General features: G+C 39.6%; 1 long non-coding RNA gene across 1 annotated transcript; it reads right to left on the bottom strand.

Moving 5' to 3' along the window:
• Positions 1–1,252: 1,252 nt before the first annotated feature.
• Positions 1,253–14,182, bottom strand: LOC121732439. The gene is made up of 3 exons (XR_006036372.1): positions 14,124–14,182; positions 1,796–1,801; positions 1,253–1,262 (listed from the first exon to the last, which is right to left on the bottom strand). It is a non-coding gene; the product is annotated as an uncharacterized LOC121732439 (long non-coding RNA).
• Between the last annotated feature and the right edge of the window lie 247 nt (positions 14,183–14,429).

The raw sequence follows: 14,429 nt of genomic DNA, 5'->3' as shown, positions 1-14,429 counted from the left end.
TAATTATAGCTAAAAACACTCTCGATCATGTCAGCTTTTAAACAAAAAAAACTAGATCAAAATCGGTCCACCCGTTTGGATGCTACGATGCCACGGACAGATACACACACAGACAAACAGACAGACAGACAGACAGACAGTCACGTCAAACTTATAACACCCCTCTTTTTTGTCGGGGGTTAAAAACAAAATACAACAAGTGTACAATATTATATAATAATATATACAAACAGCTCTGCAGGGGGCGACCTAATAATGGACTGTGGATACCATTGTTTAGTCATTTTTTGCACTTTACCTTTTTCAGCTCTTTTTGAAAATTATTTGCCGCGAGGAATTAAAACTCAATTATTTTAATCCGTAACTAAATTATCATTTATTTTGTAATTAAAAAACAACATACTTCACTAGCTATAATATCTAGTGTCTAGAGTCTAGAGGCTAGACAATAGATGGTCGTATTAATAGTCCTTAATAGCGGCCTCAATATACCGATGTGGAGATTACGGCGTTCATTAGGACCGGCCGATATACACGAGACTATCTACAACTCGGGTATTCTCGGTAAGGTTTATCAAATTAGTAAAATAATAAATACCTTTATTTAACAATATTTACATAAAGTGTTATAAATCATAATATTTTGTGACACCACTCCTCTAGAGCTTATCAATTCTTTTTATCCAGTGTTTTTCGTTTCAGAGTAATACTATATTTATATATTTTCATATAAGTAGGCTTATTGATGTTGGCACAAGCGCTCCTCCTCGCTACCTCCGGTATAATAGAGCCTGTCCAGATGAGGCAGATGAGGCTTTACTTTAGTCGCTCACTCGCGCGTTTTACGCGCGTACCCGAGATGCTAGAGCTACATATACAGGGTGCAATTTAACATTCCTACCAAATTTGGATATATTGATCCTAGTTAAAAATAAAAATACACGTATTTCTACTTTTATAATCACTCAGTACTAAAATTTTGAGAAATAGCCTCCGAAAGTTATCCTACCAAACACCACAAAATATGGACACACGCGTGGCTCGGCCCCGCCCCGCCCTTCCATTGACATTCCTGCATTGACGGATTAAGACTACTTGATGCCCTAAGTAATCCATGTGTGTGGGCCCCCTATCCGTATCTTAACTAGAATGTGTATTTAAACCTTTACTCTTCTGGTGCCTCCTCAGACGTGATGCCCTAGGCAATTGCTTATTTTTTTTAATGAAATAAGAGGACAAACGGGTCACCTGACGGAAAGCAACTTCCGTCGCCCATGGACACTCGCAGCATCAGAAGAGCTGCAGAGCATTTATGGGATAAAATATGTTGTTGTAAAAAAATTAACACCCTATTTTTTTTGGTTTAATGGACTCACCTAATGATACCTAAGCCCCAAAAAAAATTTGGCAGGTACGTTCAATTGCACCCTGTATATATGCCTACGCAGGTTTTCTTACTCGCGCGTAAAACGCTTGCAATGAGCGGGACTCTCGACTCGCCCGTAAAACGCGCGAGCGACGCGTGAGTTGAGATACTTGGGTGCCATAATGGCACTGCCATTGCATCGTCCAGTACTACGCGCGAGTCCGTGGCGAATGGACGTATTTGATAGGAACGTGATAACTTCCAGTCCATGTTTGTAGCTTTAAAACGCACGTAAAACGCGGTACCTGGATGCAATAGAAATTGAAACGCGCGTATACACTTCGCGCGTAAAACGCCTCATCTGGACAGACACTTAGTAATCTTAGTAGCAATCTACAAGTACAAGTAGCAGTCTACTATTTTCAATACAATGAGCTATGGTTGCTAGGACGTGCAACACGTCACGCTACGCACTATCAGCTACGTCACATGCTACGACACGCTACGACGCGCTACGACACGCTACGACGCGCTACGACGCGCTACGACGCGCTACGACGCGCTACGACGCGCTACGACGCGCTACGACGCGCTACGACACGCTACGACACGCTACGATGCGATGTGCTACGTCGTAGCGGCGACGGCTTTCTACAAAACCTTTACGATGCTAACATACTACGATGGTCTACGCTACACGCCTATTCGTACTTAAACTTTCCTTTTGTATGAACGACAAGGGCAAGACATCAAAATAAATTCTATTCTCGAAATTAGCTTTTTTAAATTAATAATGAAGACGTGAGTGGAAGAATCGAACAAGTAACATTTCGTAACATACCGATAATGACTCATTTTTTCCCTTATTATTTTTATAAAACTTGTAACTAATCTACTTCTTATCCTAGCTATTATACCTGGCCATTTAGCCGAAACTTTTTCGTTTTCGCTTCGTTATAGAATCGCCGATCAAAATGTATGGAATTGACATAAGACGAGTCGAACGTCAACGTCATATTAACAAACGCTTATGTCAATTCCATATATTTTCATCGGCGATTCTATAACGAAGCGATAACGAAAAAGATTTGGCTCACCCCCCTACACATATAATCTATAGTTTTTCTATTTCAAATGATTTTTTCCGGCCCTAGAGCCTCCATTTAAGCAAGAAAATGGGAAGTTTTTTCATGTTCTTACCTTATTCTTCCACTCACGTCTTGGATTTATTTAGCGCATGTGAACCGAAGTATTATATTTTAAGTAGTAAAGACACTATAAAATAACACAGGGTACAAACACTTTAATCAGTAACGGGAGTAACTCTACAGGTCTGTAAGCCTGGGCCCTACGACGACGTGCGATACATCACCCTACCTTAAGATGGTGGTTTATGTATTAGGATTTCGGCGTCATTTGTTACCGACCATTTATATTTTAGCTCGATGTACTCATTTACTATTTAAGGAGAGATCTGTTTGTTTAAAAAAAAGAATTTGCAAGATAATGTAGTGTGGGATAATATGTGTGGCGGCCAAAGGAAGATCTTCCGACCGAGCGAGGTGTTATGCTCGGTCAGGCCGGAGCCCACGTGATACATCTCAGCTGTCGTATATATACCGACGCGCTTAGAAAACTTCGATAGCGCGATGCAGGAATGTTAGGCGAATTGTGGGTACCGCCACAGTAGCAAATACAGAGTGTTTTGTAAACACCGTTATCCTTGAAACCATCAAATGAGACCGTCAAAATGAACAACTTTTTCTATGAGAACAATCCTGGGAACTCAAAAAAAAGCCGTCTTCATACCCATACGGATACCCGGATCGGCAATTTGTATGGGTATGAAGACGGATTTTTTTGAGTTCCCAGCATTGTTCTCATAGAAAAAGTTGTTCATTTTGACGGTCTCATTTGATGGTTTTAAGGATAACGATGTTTACACAAACACACTGTATTAAAAAAAAATGATACACAGCAAATCTGTTTTCTATAGTGGTCTTTTCTACGTCTGTGCTAAAAAAGTTTATATTTTTTTTACTCTAAGTTATAATAAACTTGATGACGTCCGCAACTCTGCTGCGTCAAAATTAGTTTATCGCGCGGCAACCGTACATTTTTTCGGGATAAGAAGTATCCTATATCATAAAACTCAAAGTATCATCATACAAAATTTCAACAAAATCGGTTTAGCGGTCTGGACGTAAAGAAGTAACAGAAAGAAAGACAGACAAACAGACAGACGCACTTTCGCATTATAATATGAATTAACGTTGCTAAGTGTTGTGTATTGATTTGATCACAGATTAATAATTATTTATAAACTGTAATGCACCGGAAGCGTGTACTCCCCGCGCGCCCGCGCACCCCCGCGTTGCATCGCCTATGTTTCAGGACAGTAAATGACAGTGCAAAATTGACCACCTGTTTCATTAGACGCGTCCCTAATTGCCCGCTCCCGTACCAGTACCTAAGAAATAATATTTTTCCAATAATTTATCACAGTACATTATTATTTGTTTAAGGTTCGTAAATATTTTCCTGAATCAATGTTTTTATTTATCAACAGTGGAAAACTTTTAATTGAATCGGAAAAGACTGAATGTTTACAAAATGTCGGGGACCACTTTGCTATCACTGTGTACACAAACACAGTCAAGTCAATAGAAGTCAATTTGCAAGTTCATCGCTTCGCTATCATCCATCGTTATATAAATATCATTATGTGGAATTTTGAATTTCTTTACTATATACATTATAACAGGGGTTCCCAATCTTTTTCCACCTGCGGCGCAGTTACACGTTACAATCTTTTGTCACGGTGCCCTATTAGAAATAGGTCTATTAGAAAAAGACACACATAAAATATAAACACCTTTAATGATTTTTTTAGTTGAGTTTAGCAGGTAATTGGTAAATAACAATAAACAATGAATATTTAACCATCTACCTGCTTTACATAATTATAATTTTATTTAATATTTATGGTTTCGAAAAATTATGGAGAATAAGTTGACAGGCGGGGACCTTCAGGGACTTGTCACTTGATACATTGGGGCAGGCACTTTAAATTAAGTTAAAATTTAATTGACTACTTATCAACTTAATACGTGTAAACCGGCCACAGGACATAATGGCCCAAGAGCCCGTGTGAAGCAACTGTCATAAGTATCCGGTATTGGGAGGTAAGAATCCTGTGGGGTGAGCCAAAATCTTTTCGTTTTCGCTTCTAAAAAAATGTATGGAATTGACATAAACGTTCGTTAATATGACGTTGACGTTCGACTCGTCTAATGTCAATTCCATACATTTTGATCGGTGATTCTATAATGAAGCGAAAACGAAAAAGTTTCGGCTAAATGGCCTGGTGTTAAATTGTGAGAAAATTAAATAAAAGCTTTATTAACATTGTCTTGTTATAACCCGACGGAAAAACGTAGGCCGTCATCTGCCTGTGAACCAATTTCACTGACAGTATATCGCAAATGTAGGGAGCCAATAACAATACTAAAAAATTGTTTTCAGATTAACATAGTAGATGAGTTATAAATAATATTATGTTTCGTGACATAGTTTCAGAACTGTCACCATTAATCCTCCTCACAGCCACACAATGAAATGTAAATCACTCCCAACTTGTAACAATTAATATTACTTAAATTTCTATCCAACATGGCGTTACAACAATAATACGCCGTAATGAGAGTTTAACTCTACTGTATTTAATAATTATCTGTTTGTTTTCTCTTTAATATTGTCGTATTATATCTTCGTTGCTTTTTGACGGAGAGCTGGCGACCAAATCAGCTGTGTGGCTTCAGCTATATTAAAACTCCTACCCTGAACAACCTTTTCTGATAATGTGCGTGCTAGGAGGACGTGGGCGGTGGGTGTGGGAGTAGTGGGGTAGAGAAAATAAGTTATGTTGTTATAAATAGTTATATAGTTCCTGCCTCCTGCTAATATTCTTAGTGACAGTTTTTGAAAACACGAGTCCACCAATAGCCACTTCGTGTGAGTCGGATGTACCTCCTACGCGACCAATATAGAAAACTAGCTGTCCCAGTGAACTTCGTGTCACTTTAAAACCTTCCCTGGACTTCTACGAATATTTTAAGACTAAAATCAGCCCAATCCGTTCAGCCGTTTTCGAGTTTTAGCGCGACTAACACATTTGAAAATCCATTTTTATATATAAGACTAGCTGTCCCGGTGAACTTCGTGTCACTTTAAAACCTTCCCTGGATTTCTAAGAATATTGTAAGACTAAAATCAGCCCAATCCGTTAAGCCGTTTTCGAGTTTTAGCGCGACTAACACATTTGAAAAATTCATTTTTATATATAAGACTAGCTGTCCCGGTGAACTTCGTGTCACTTTAAAACCTTCCCTGGACTTCTACGAATATTTTAAGACTAAAATCAGCCCAATCCGTTCAGCCGTTTTGGAGTTTTAGCGCGACTAACACATTTAAAAATCCATTTTTATATATAAGAAGATAAATATAGAAAACGGCATTACAAGGTCTGCCGGATTCTATGAATCATATTATCAAAATCTCCAACAAACTGATATGCAGTTTAGCGGTTTCTAGAATAAGGTCACAATTTTTAAAATACTTTTTTAATATATAAAATTGGGGGGCAAACCGAAAACAATTAGTAACTCGAAAGAATCGTTTCACAATGGTTTCACATCAGTTTCAGGCTGTGTTTCTACCAGAGATGCGTTGCGAGAAGTGTGTTTTAAAATAATAATAATTTATTAGATAACTAGCGTACCCGCTCCGGCTTTAATAAATAAAATATATTATAGCCTAGGTCACTCACTGAAGAAATGATTAAAATCGATTTAGTCGTTTTTAATTGTATTCATTACTACCCGCGGCCCGCATTGGTCTGTACCGCCGCAAAAGCTACGTCCCGCAATTTTTAAATCTGTATCCCATATAGCCATTTTTGGGAACTCGACATAACGGTTTCGACACCCACCTGATGGAAAGCAACTACACTCGCAACATAAGAGTTGCAGGTGCGTTGCCATTGTATACCTAAATACTGTAACGTTGTACGTACATGATTACTAATAATAATTATTATAATAATTTAATAATTTCTTAAAAATGTATTTTTTTTTATTTAATGTTTGCGTAACACTTCTATCGCTCACTGTACATGCAACACGGGCGGTCATTACGTAGCCGGCCGAGGGCCAATAGCCGGCCGTCGCGCGCGCCATTGTCTACGCACATTCCCACTTGGAGCTCGCTGGAGCGCGGTCGCGCCATTTTAACTGTGTCGTTAGCGTTACGTCCTAACTCCTAACATCGATGAATATCGTTTAAATCAAGTTTAAATAGTCAAAGTACCTATTTAATAATTATAAATTTGATTATAAATCATTATAAGTGTCGTCTTGCACCCCGATAGGGGTCCGACCTTTGGATCGAGGCTGAAGAGGTATCTCCTAGCCCCTTGAACATGTTCTGGAAGAGGCTGCCGTCCGATCACTCCCCAGGGCCATTCCAGCTTCCTCGCAGGCTGGACCTCCATATGGTTTCTGCTATCGCCGGTGCCCTTGTTCCCCGCCAAATCAGGGGAGTAAAAGTACTTCCAAAACCAGATCAGGCACTTAGTACCCCGACCCCTTATTATAAATAAATTATAATATATTCTGTTGACGTTTTGTTTTATTTTATTTAGACCAAAAAGACAAAACGCCACAATACTTAGAAAATTTTGATGGTTCATGGGCTGATGATAATAACGGTATTGTTGCAGACACAACTACATCTCTAACGAGACATACGTTGACATCACCAATTAAAAAGTTGCACTGTATGGTAGTTTGTGTTTCCGAGAAAAACTTACCTACACCCCCCATCACCTCCTACCCCCTAACACCCCCTAGATCCCCGTTGTTGGACTTCGGATGGAACACAACACACGTCGAAAGTAGTTCCACTTTATTTAATATAATAGTTTGTTTGCTGCGGGGAAACGGATCTCGGACAAATTAAATTACTATTGTACTGAAGTTTTTCTGACGGCATTTCTTTTGCGGCATCCCACGTTGGATATGAGTGATAAATACAAGTGTTTGCGAACGTCTTAATCATGGTACACAAGAAGCCTGATAGGGGACTAGAAATTAATGAATTCATTTAATAGAAGTAAATGAATTAATTAAGCTGTAGAGCTAAAATTGCCCAATTGTTAATTATTGTTATTAACTTGTTTTCGACCAAGAAAAGGAGGAAGGCGGTAAAGTTGTTTTCTGGATATTTACATTACCCATTAGAAACTTCTAACTTCTAAAATCTATATTATACATAGTACTTAATAATAATAAAAATATTTATTTCATTAACAAAAGTTACAGTAAAAACAGAAGGTGTAACAAAACTTTTTTTATACGTGGGAGAACCATGCTTCGGCACGAATGGGCCGGCTCGACCGGAGAAATACCACGTTCTCACAGAAAACCGGCGTGAAACAGCGCTTGCGCTGTGTTTCGCCGAGTGAGTGAGTTTACCGGAGGCCCAATCCCCTACCCTATTCCCTTTCCTACCCTCCCCTATTCCCTTCCCTTCGCATCCCTACCCTCCTCTATTACCCTATTCCCTCTTCAAAGGCCGGCAACGCACCTGCAGCTCTTCTGATGCTGCGAGTATCCATGGGCGACGGAAGTTGCTTTCCATCAGGTGACCCGTTTGCTCGTTTGCCCCCTTATTTCATAGAAAAAAAAAAAAAAACTAAGTGATAATACTTCAGGGAGTGAAGTACTGGCTGTAATAGTATCAGCGCTGAAAGAGTAACTTTTTACTTTTGTATGGAACCCATACATTAGTAAAAAGTATTATCACTTAAGTATTATCACTTATTTTTGTTACACCCTGTACATATACTTACATCAAACATGTAATTAATGGAGCTGGTGTAGTAAATACTCAAAACACAGCGCTCCGTGCGCATTCGTGTTTATTTACTAGTGTAAACTGCGCCTGGAGTGTTTTACTCTAATGTCTACTAAATCAGTATTACAGCAGCCCGCGTATAAACGCATACAAAACAACAAATTACTGTTTAAATTTGCACAACTGATTTTCGTAATCGTTTAACATTCAAAACGTGACGTACCAAATTAGTGATACGATAAGATTTTTTTTTTTTTTTTTTATGAAATAAGGGGGCAAGCGAGCAAACGGGTCACCTGATGGAAAGCAACTTCCGTCGCCCATGGACACTCGCAGCATCAGAAGAGCTGCAGGTGCGTTGCCGGCCTTCTAAGGGGTAATAGGGGAGGGTAGGGAAGGGAATAGGGGAGGGTACGGAAGGGAATAGAAGAGGGTACGGAAGGAAATAGGGGAGGGTAGGGAAAGGAAAAGGGTAGGGGATTGGGCCTCCGGTAAACTCACTCACTCGACGAAACACAGCGGAAGCGCTGTTTCACGCCGGTTTTCTGTGAGTATTAATATTTTTCCTACGCCTCTACAATCATAACATGATTTTCCTAGTTTCTTCTATACGGCGCTTTACAGATGACGGGGCGGGGCGGGCCGGTCAATTTCGCCGCGAACTATAGCACAAAGGGAATCTTATTAACGCATACGGCGGGCAAAAAGACCGCGCCGCAGGTGCCCGGCGGTCTCTGGCTGCGCGGCATGTTCACGGACAAAAATCCCGCCCCGCCCCGTCATCTGCAAAGCGCCTAATGGTCAATTCAGACGCGCGACGCGACCTAAATTTGTAATTATTTGACAGATGTCGTCAGCATGAAACGTCTTGCGAATCTGTCAAATCCATACTAATTTAGAAATGTATCTACGCGTCGCGTTGCGGTCTGAATTGACCCTAATAGGCTCAAAAAACTGAAAACAAATGTTATTACTCGAAAGAATCGTTTCACATCAGTTTCAGGCTGTGTTTCTACCAGAGATGCGTTGCGAGAAATGCGTTTATAAATAATAATAATTTTTTAATAAAAGCTACAGATTCGCTATAAAAACCTTGCTAAAGGTCATACAAATAAATCGATTATATTGGTTCATAAGAAGAATTTCCTTGCAACGCATCTTTCGTGAAACAAAGGTTAAACAGTTCTATAAGAAAATACCATTATGACGCCAGTACCATCGCTAATTGTATGACCATACGAGACTCAATGCACTCCGTTACCTCTGGCCGAAAATAACCTGAAAGCTGCTCCACGTGTGACACTAAAATCGTCGTAATTGAAACAAAAGGCCATTACTGCAGCCATTTTTTCCGATACGTCGGGTGGGGTAGCATGTCGTGTTGTGGGGGCGTGGGGTAGTGCTATTATTGGCTATTAAGTGGTGTTAACGCTTTCATTGTCCGAATAATAGCCGTTGGTCCTTCGAGCCGGATCTCGCGAGGGTCGTTAGGTGCAGGTGACAATTAATCCTTATGTGTGAGACCAAGTAATCGTTAAGAACAGGCCAAAGTAGTAAATCTAAAACTGTAGACGAATCATCTAAAACAAAGCTTTTTATTTCAATGATACTATAAAGTATATTAAAGAGCAATGTATCGAATTTCACATCAGCTATGCGAGTAAGTAAGTAAGTGGCCTATTGGGTAGATCTTTGGTTCGCACTCGCAGAGGGTGCAGGTTCGATCCCGGGTGGAACCGTGTACCAATGAGACATTTTCTGATCTCAAGTACATAATACGGACGCTCGTACGGTAAAGGAAAATGAGGAAGCCCGCACATAGTTGGTTCCAGTCGTATTGACCCGTTCTTTTCTCTGGACTAGGCCAACTATGTTGCGAGAATGCCCCATGTGCTTGGGCAATACAGGCATTTAAAATCTTGTCCCAGGCACTACAGTATTTGAGGAGTGGTTACTTCGCTCTGAAAACACTGTATAATATCATCCACAACGGATGCAAAGGCCTAGTATGCGAGTTATAAACTAGACGTTATCGTAAATTGTTTGCGCCGAAGTGATTTGTTGCACGGAAACTCCACATATTTCTGAGAAAATACTGGCTTATATCGTTATTCGCTAATTTTATAATAATCGTTACAGTGGCTCTGCTGAAAAGATTTAGTCATATAATATAATTAAACTTTTGTATTTATAATATTAGAATAAAAGTTCGAAAAATTTTCCTGAACAGATAAGAACCACTTTTATAATTTCAGTCAGTATCCAAATAAGTTCTTAAATTTTGTAGAGAATTTTCATTTCATACTTCCGTCTACCTTTAGTTAGGTGCTTCAATATTTACACTATGGGTCAATTCAGACCGCAACGCGACGCGTAGATGCATTTCTAAATTAGTATGGATTTGACAGATTCGCAAGACGTCACACGCTGACGACATCTGTTAAATCCATACAAGAGGTCGCGTCGCGTCGCGCCTCGCCTGTTCACGTTGCGGTCTGAATTGACCCTATCCGTCAAAATATTGATTATTTTATTAGCTTATATAAGCCACACACGCTACGGTCTACGGGAGAGGTCACCTGTGCATGTACATTGCACAGGTGTCAGTCAAAGGAATTGATTTTCAATTTTGCGCCGGTCGCCTGCGCAGGTCCAAAAACTGCACAGGTCTATTCCCACACACATTCCGGCCTACCTGCGCAGTCCGATAGATCGTATGGCAGCCATTAGTTAAGCGCTTACTACTAATTATTATGCTTAAACAATATGATTAGCCATACCTTTGCTAAGGTTGTGTCACCTATAAAAGTGCATGTATCGGGATTGTACTATATTTTATTTGCTTTATTTTTTAACTAATGTTTAATACATGTAGGTACTGCTGATGTCATTTTAAAATAAAAAATATTTAAAATTAAGAAATAAGGGAATTATTCTTAAAATCAAGGATTTTCATTTTGTATTATTATTGTTCATCATCATATCAGCCTATAGTCGTCCACTGCTGGACATAGGCCTCTCTCAATGAACGCCAAGATGACCGATCTCCTGCTACTCGCATCCAACATGGGCCTGCAACTAAGCGGAGATCGTCGTCCCACCTAGTTGGAGGTCGATCTACACCCCGATTTCCCAGCCTTGGTCTCCATTCCAGAGTAAGTTTACTCCAGCGATCGTCTGTTCTTCGAGCTACGTGACCAGCCCAGTTCTACTTCAGCGTACTGATTCTCTGCACTATGTCGGTGACTTTAGTTCTTTGACAAATTGTTTCATTTCGAAGCTTATCCGCCAAAGAAACTCCGAGCATAGCGCATTCCATAGCACGCTGAGCGACGGAAAACTTACGAGCTAGCCCTGCTGTAAAAGGACAGGTTTCCGCCCCGTAGGTCATAACGTTATTATTGTTAGTGAACCATAATTACTTAACATTAAGAAGTTGGTTGTGTTGTGGTTGTGGCTAAATATAAACTTTTAAAAACATGTTGCCAGCGGCCATCGTCAGCTGAACATCGTTCGGTCTTGTAGTCATTACACACTAAAGGTTCGCGCACACTTTGTCGGCGCGTGCCGGGGCGGGTCGGGGCTCAGCGCAGCGCATCGTATCACATCCGCGCGCCGCTTGCTATAGCACACAGTTGCCGGGGCGCAGCGGGTCTTGCCAGGGCGCAGCGGGTCTTGTCGGGCCGTGTCGCATTGACGGAAATCCGCCGAGCAAAAATCCGCACCGATGCGCCCCGGCACAGTGTGCGATACGCGCATCCGCTTCCATACAAATTGTATGGAGGCGGATTTTTACGATGCGCCTCGGTACGGCCCGTCTCAGTGTCCTCACTCCTTAATGAAACAACAAATACAATACTTACTAATATTATAAATTCGAAAGTGTGTCTGTCTGTCTGTTACATCTTCACGCCCAAACCACTGAACCGATTTTGCTGAAATTTGGTATAAACATACTTTGAGCCCCTGAAAAAGACATAGGATACTTTTTATCCCGGAAAAATATAAGGTTAACGTTAAATATAAGGAAAAATATAAGAAAACGAATTCTTTCGCAACGGAGCTGCGGGCGTCATCTACTATTTTCTTTCTCTCTAGTACTTTATACAGTGTGTAACAAAAACTAGTGATAATACTTTAGGGTGTGTACATGTTCCTTGTAGAGAGTTTACTGTGAAAGTAGCAGCTCTGAAAGACGACCATTTTTTTTACTTTTGTATGGGCAAGGGCCCGAGCGCCACGAGTTTCCCCATACAAAAGTGAAAAAAAAATTTGGTCTTTCAGCGCTGCTACTTTCACAGTGAACTCTCTACAAGGAACACGTACACACCCTCAAGTATTATCACTTGTTTTTGTTACACCCTGTATATGTTGTACTCTCTGAGAGAGAATTCCGAGCAACTCGAGGAGTGTTTTAATTGACTATCGAAGACATCATTACCTCTTAATTGGAACAACTATTCCTGCATTAAAACTTTGCCACGGCCATTTTGACCAGCAAACATTGCACTTAGTTAATAGAACTATTATTATAAAATGTCACTGCGTTGAACAGTGTTATATGTATACGAGGAAAAGTGTTATATGTATTAATTAAACTACGAGGAAATAGTTAAGAACTCTTGCATACCGTTTTAATTAAAACTTCTTCATATTCTGGTTAAAAAAAACAAACTATTTTAACCCTTTAAACGCCAAGGTCGGAATAATCCGACAAATATTTTCGTGCCCATTTTGCCAAGGTCGGATATTTACGACCAGTACTACTACTCGCTTAATCTGCCTTTTTTGACTTAAGCTGGCCAAGTGGCGTAGGTAAAGTTATAATTTAATTTCTCTGACGGTACATAATTTTTGTTCCAAGCGTTCAAATCCTGAAATATATAGATAAAACAAGAAAACAATGTTAAGGAGGTTTTGTTGTGTTAAGCACGTGGAGTTTCATTTTGTGAGAACAGTTGATGCTTATATCAAAAGAGAATGATTTATTTATACGAAATACATTCAATTTACTCGAAAGTTTTATAAAAAGGCGCTTTGAATATTACTTTTAGTACTTTAAAATGTTTACGAGAAGACAAACCGCTATTGTCAATAGAACCTTCAGCTTCAGAGGTAATCGGCTTAAAGACGTTTGATTTCTGCCTCGGCTTCATAATACTCCGGGAACTTTGTAAAGGAATTTAAAATGATTGCATCCATTTTGTTCAAAGGGTTGCTATATTTATAAATTGGCTTTTGAACCACAATTGTATAAAGGTATGATGCTTAATTGGTATAGCAGAAGCTAGTAAGACGACGCCATTAAAGGTGCATCTTTACCAACATTCCAATTTTAAATTGATTCTGATTGGACAAAGGAAAAATAATTTGGTTAGATATTACTTAAAGAAGAAACTATATCATACATACTTTTATAAATTTTAGTAACATAATATAATATATAGCTTTTTCGTCCACGTCGATGTTAATATTATTAGGGGAGGGGAAGGTGCTATTTGTGTGGTCACTCGAGCATCATGGAGACCTAGTAGGTTTTTAGGGTTCCGTACCCAAAGGGTAAAAACGGGACCCTATTACTGAGACTTCGATGTCTGTCCGTCTGTCCGTCTGTCTCCATGAAGGTTTAATTTTTTATATTTTAAAATGTCCCTACAGGCTAACCTAACCTTTGAATCGTCAGTGCTTTATATGGTAGGTAGCTTCTTTGGGGTATACTTAATATTCCCTATCTTAATTCGACAGATCCGATGATATTTCAATATATAAAAAAAATTAACTCACCACGTGAGAAATCTGATTTCTATACCATGATAACTAGACACATGTTGGAAGCCTATACAAGATTAATCTGACACGCTCGAGCTTTGTCCGAAACCCCCTCTTCCCCACCCCAACTATTAATATTTTCCACATTTCTCACCTTCACTCACTCACTTGCTTCTCTTCAAACCTTCCCTGGTAAAGGAGTATTTTAAGACTAAAATTAGCCAAAACAAGACTAACAACATAGGGAATTTATTTTTATTTATAAAAAAACTAATGAATTTGTATGCATGATACGATTTCTGAAATTATAATTACCGAATCTAAATCTTGCTACTACACAGTTTCGACCCTGTCCGGATGCGGATTCGAATTATTACAG

The sequence above is a fragment of the Aricia agestis genome, chromosome 12, assembly GCF_905147365.1.
Source record: "Aricia agestis chromosome 12, ilAriAges1.1, whole genome shotgun sequence".
Taxonomy (NCBI): Eukaryota; Metazoa; Arthropoda; class Insecta; order Lepidoptera; family Lycaenidae; genus Aricia; species Aricia agestis.
Note: the sequence above shows the minus strand (reverse complement) of the source record. Positions and strands in the feature narration are given on the sequence as shown.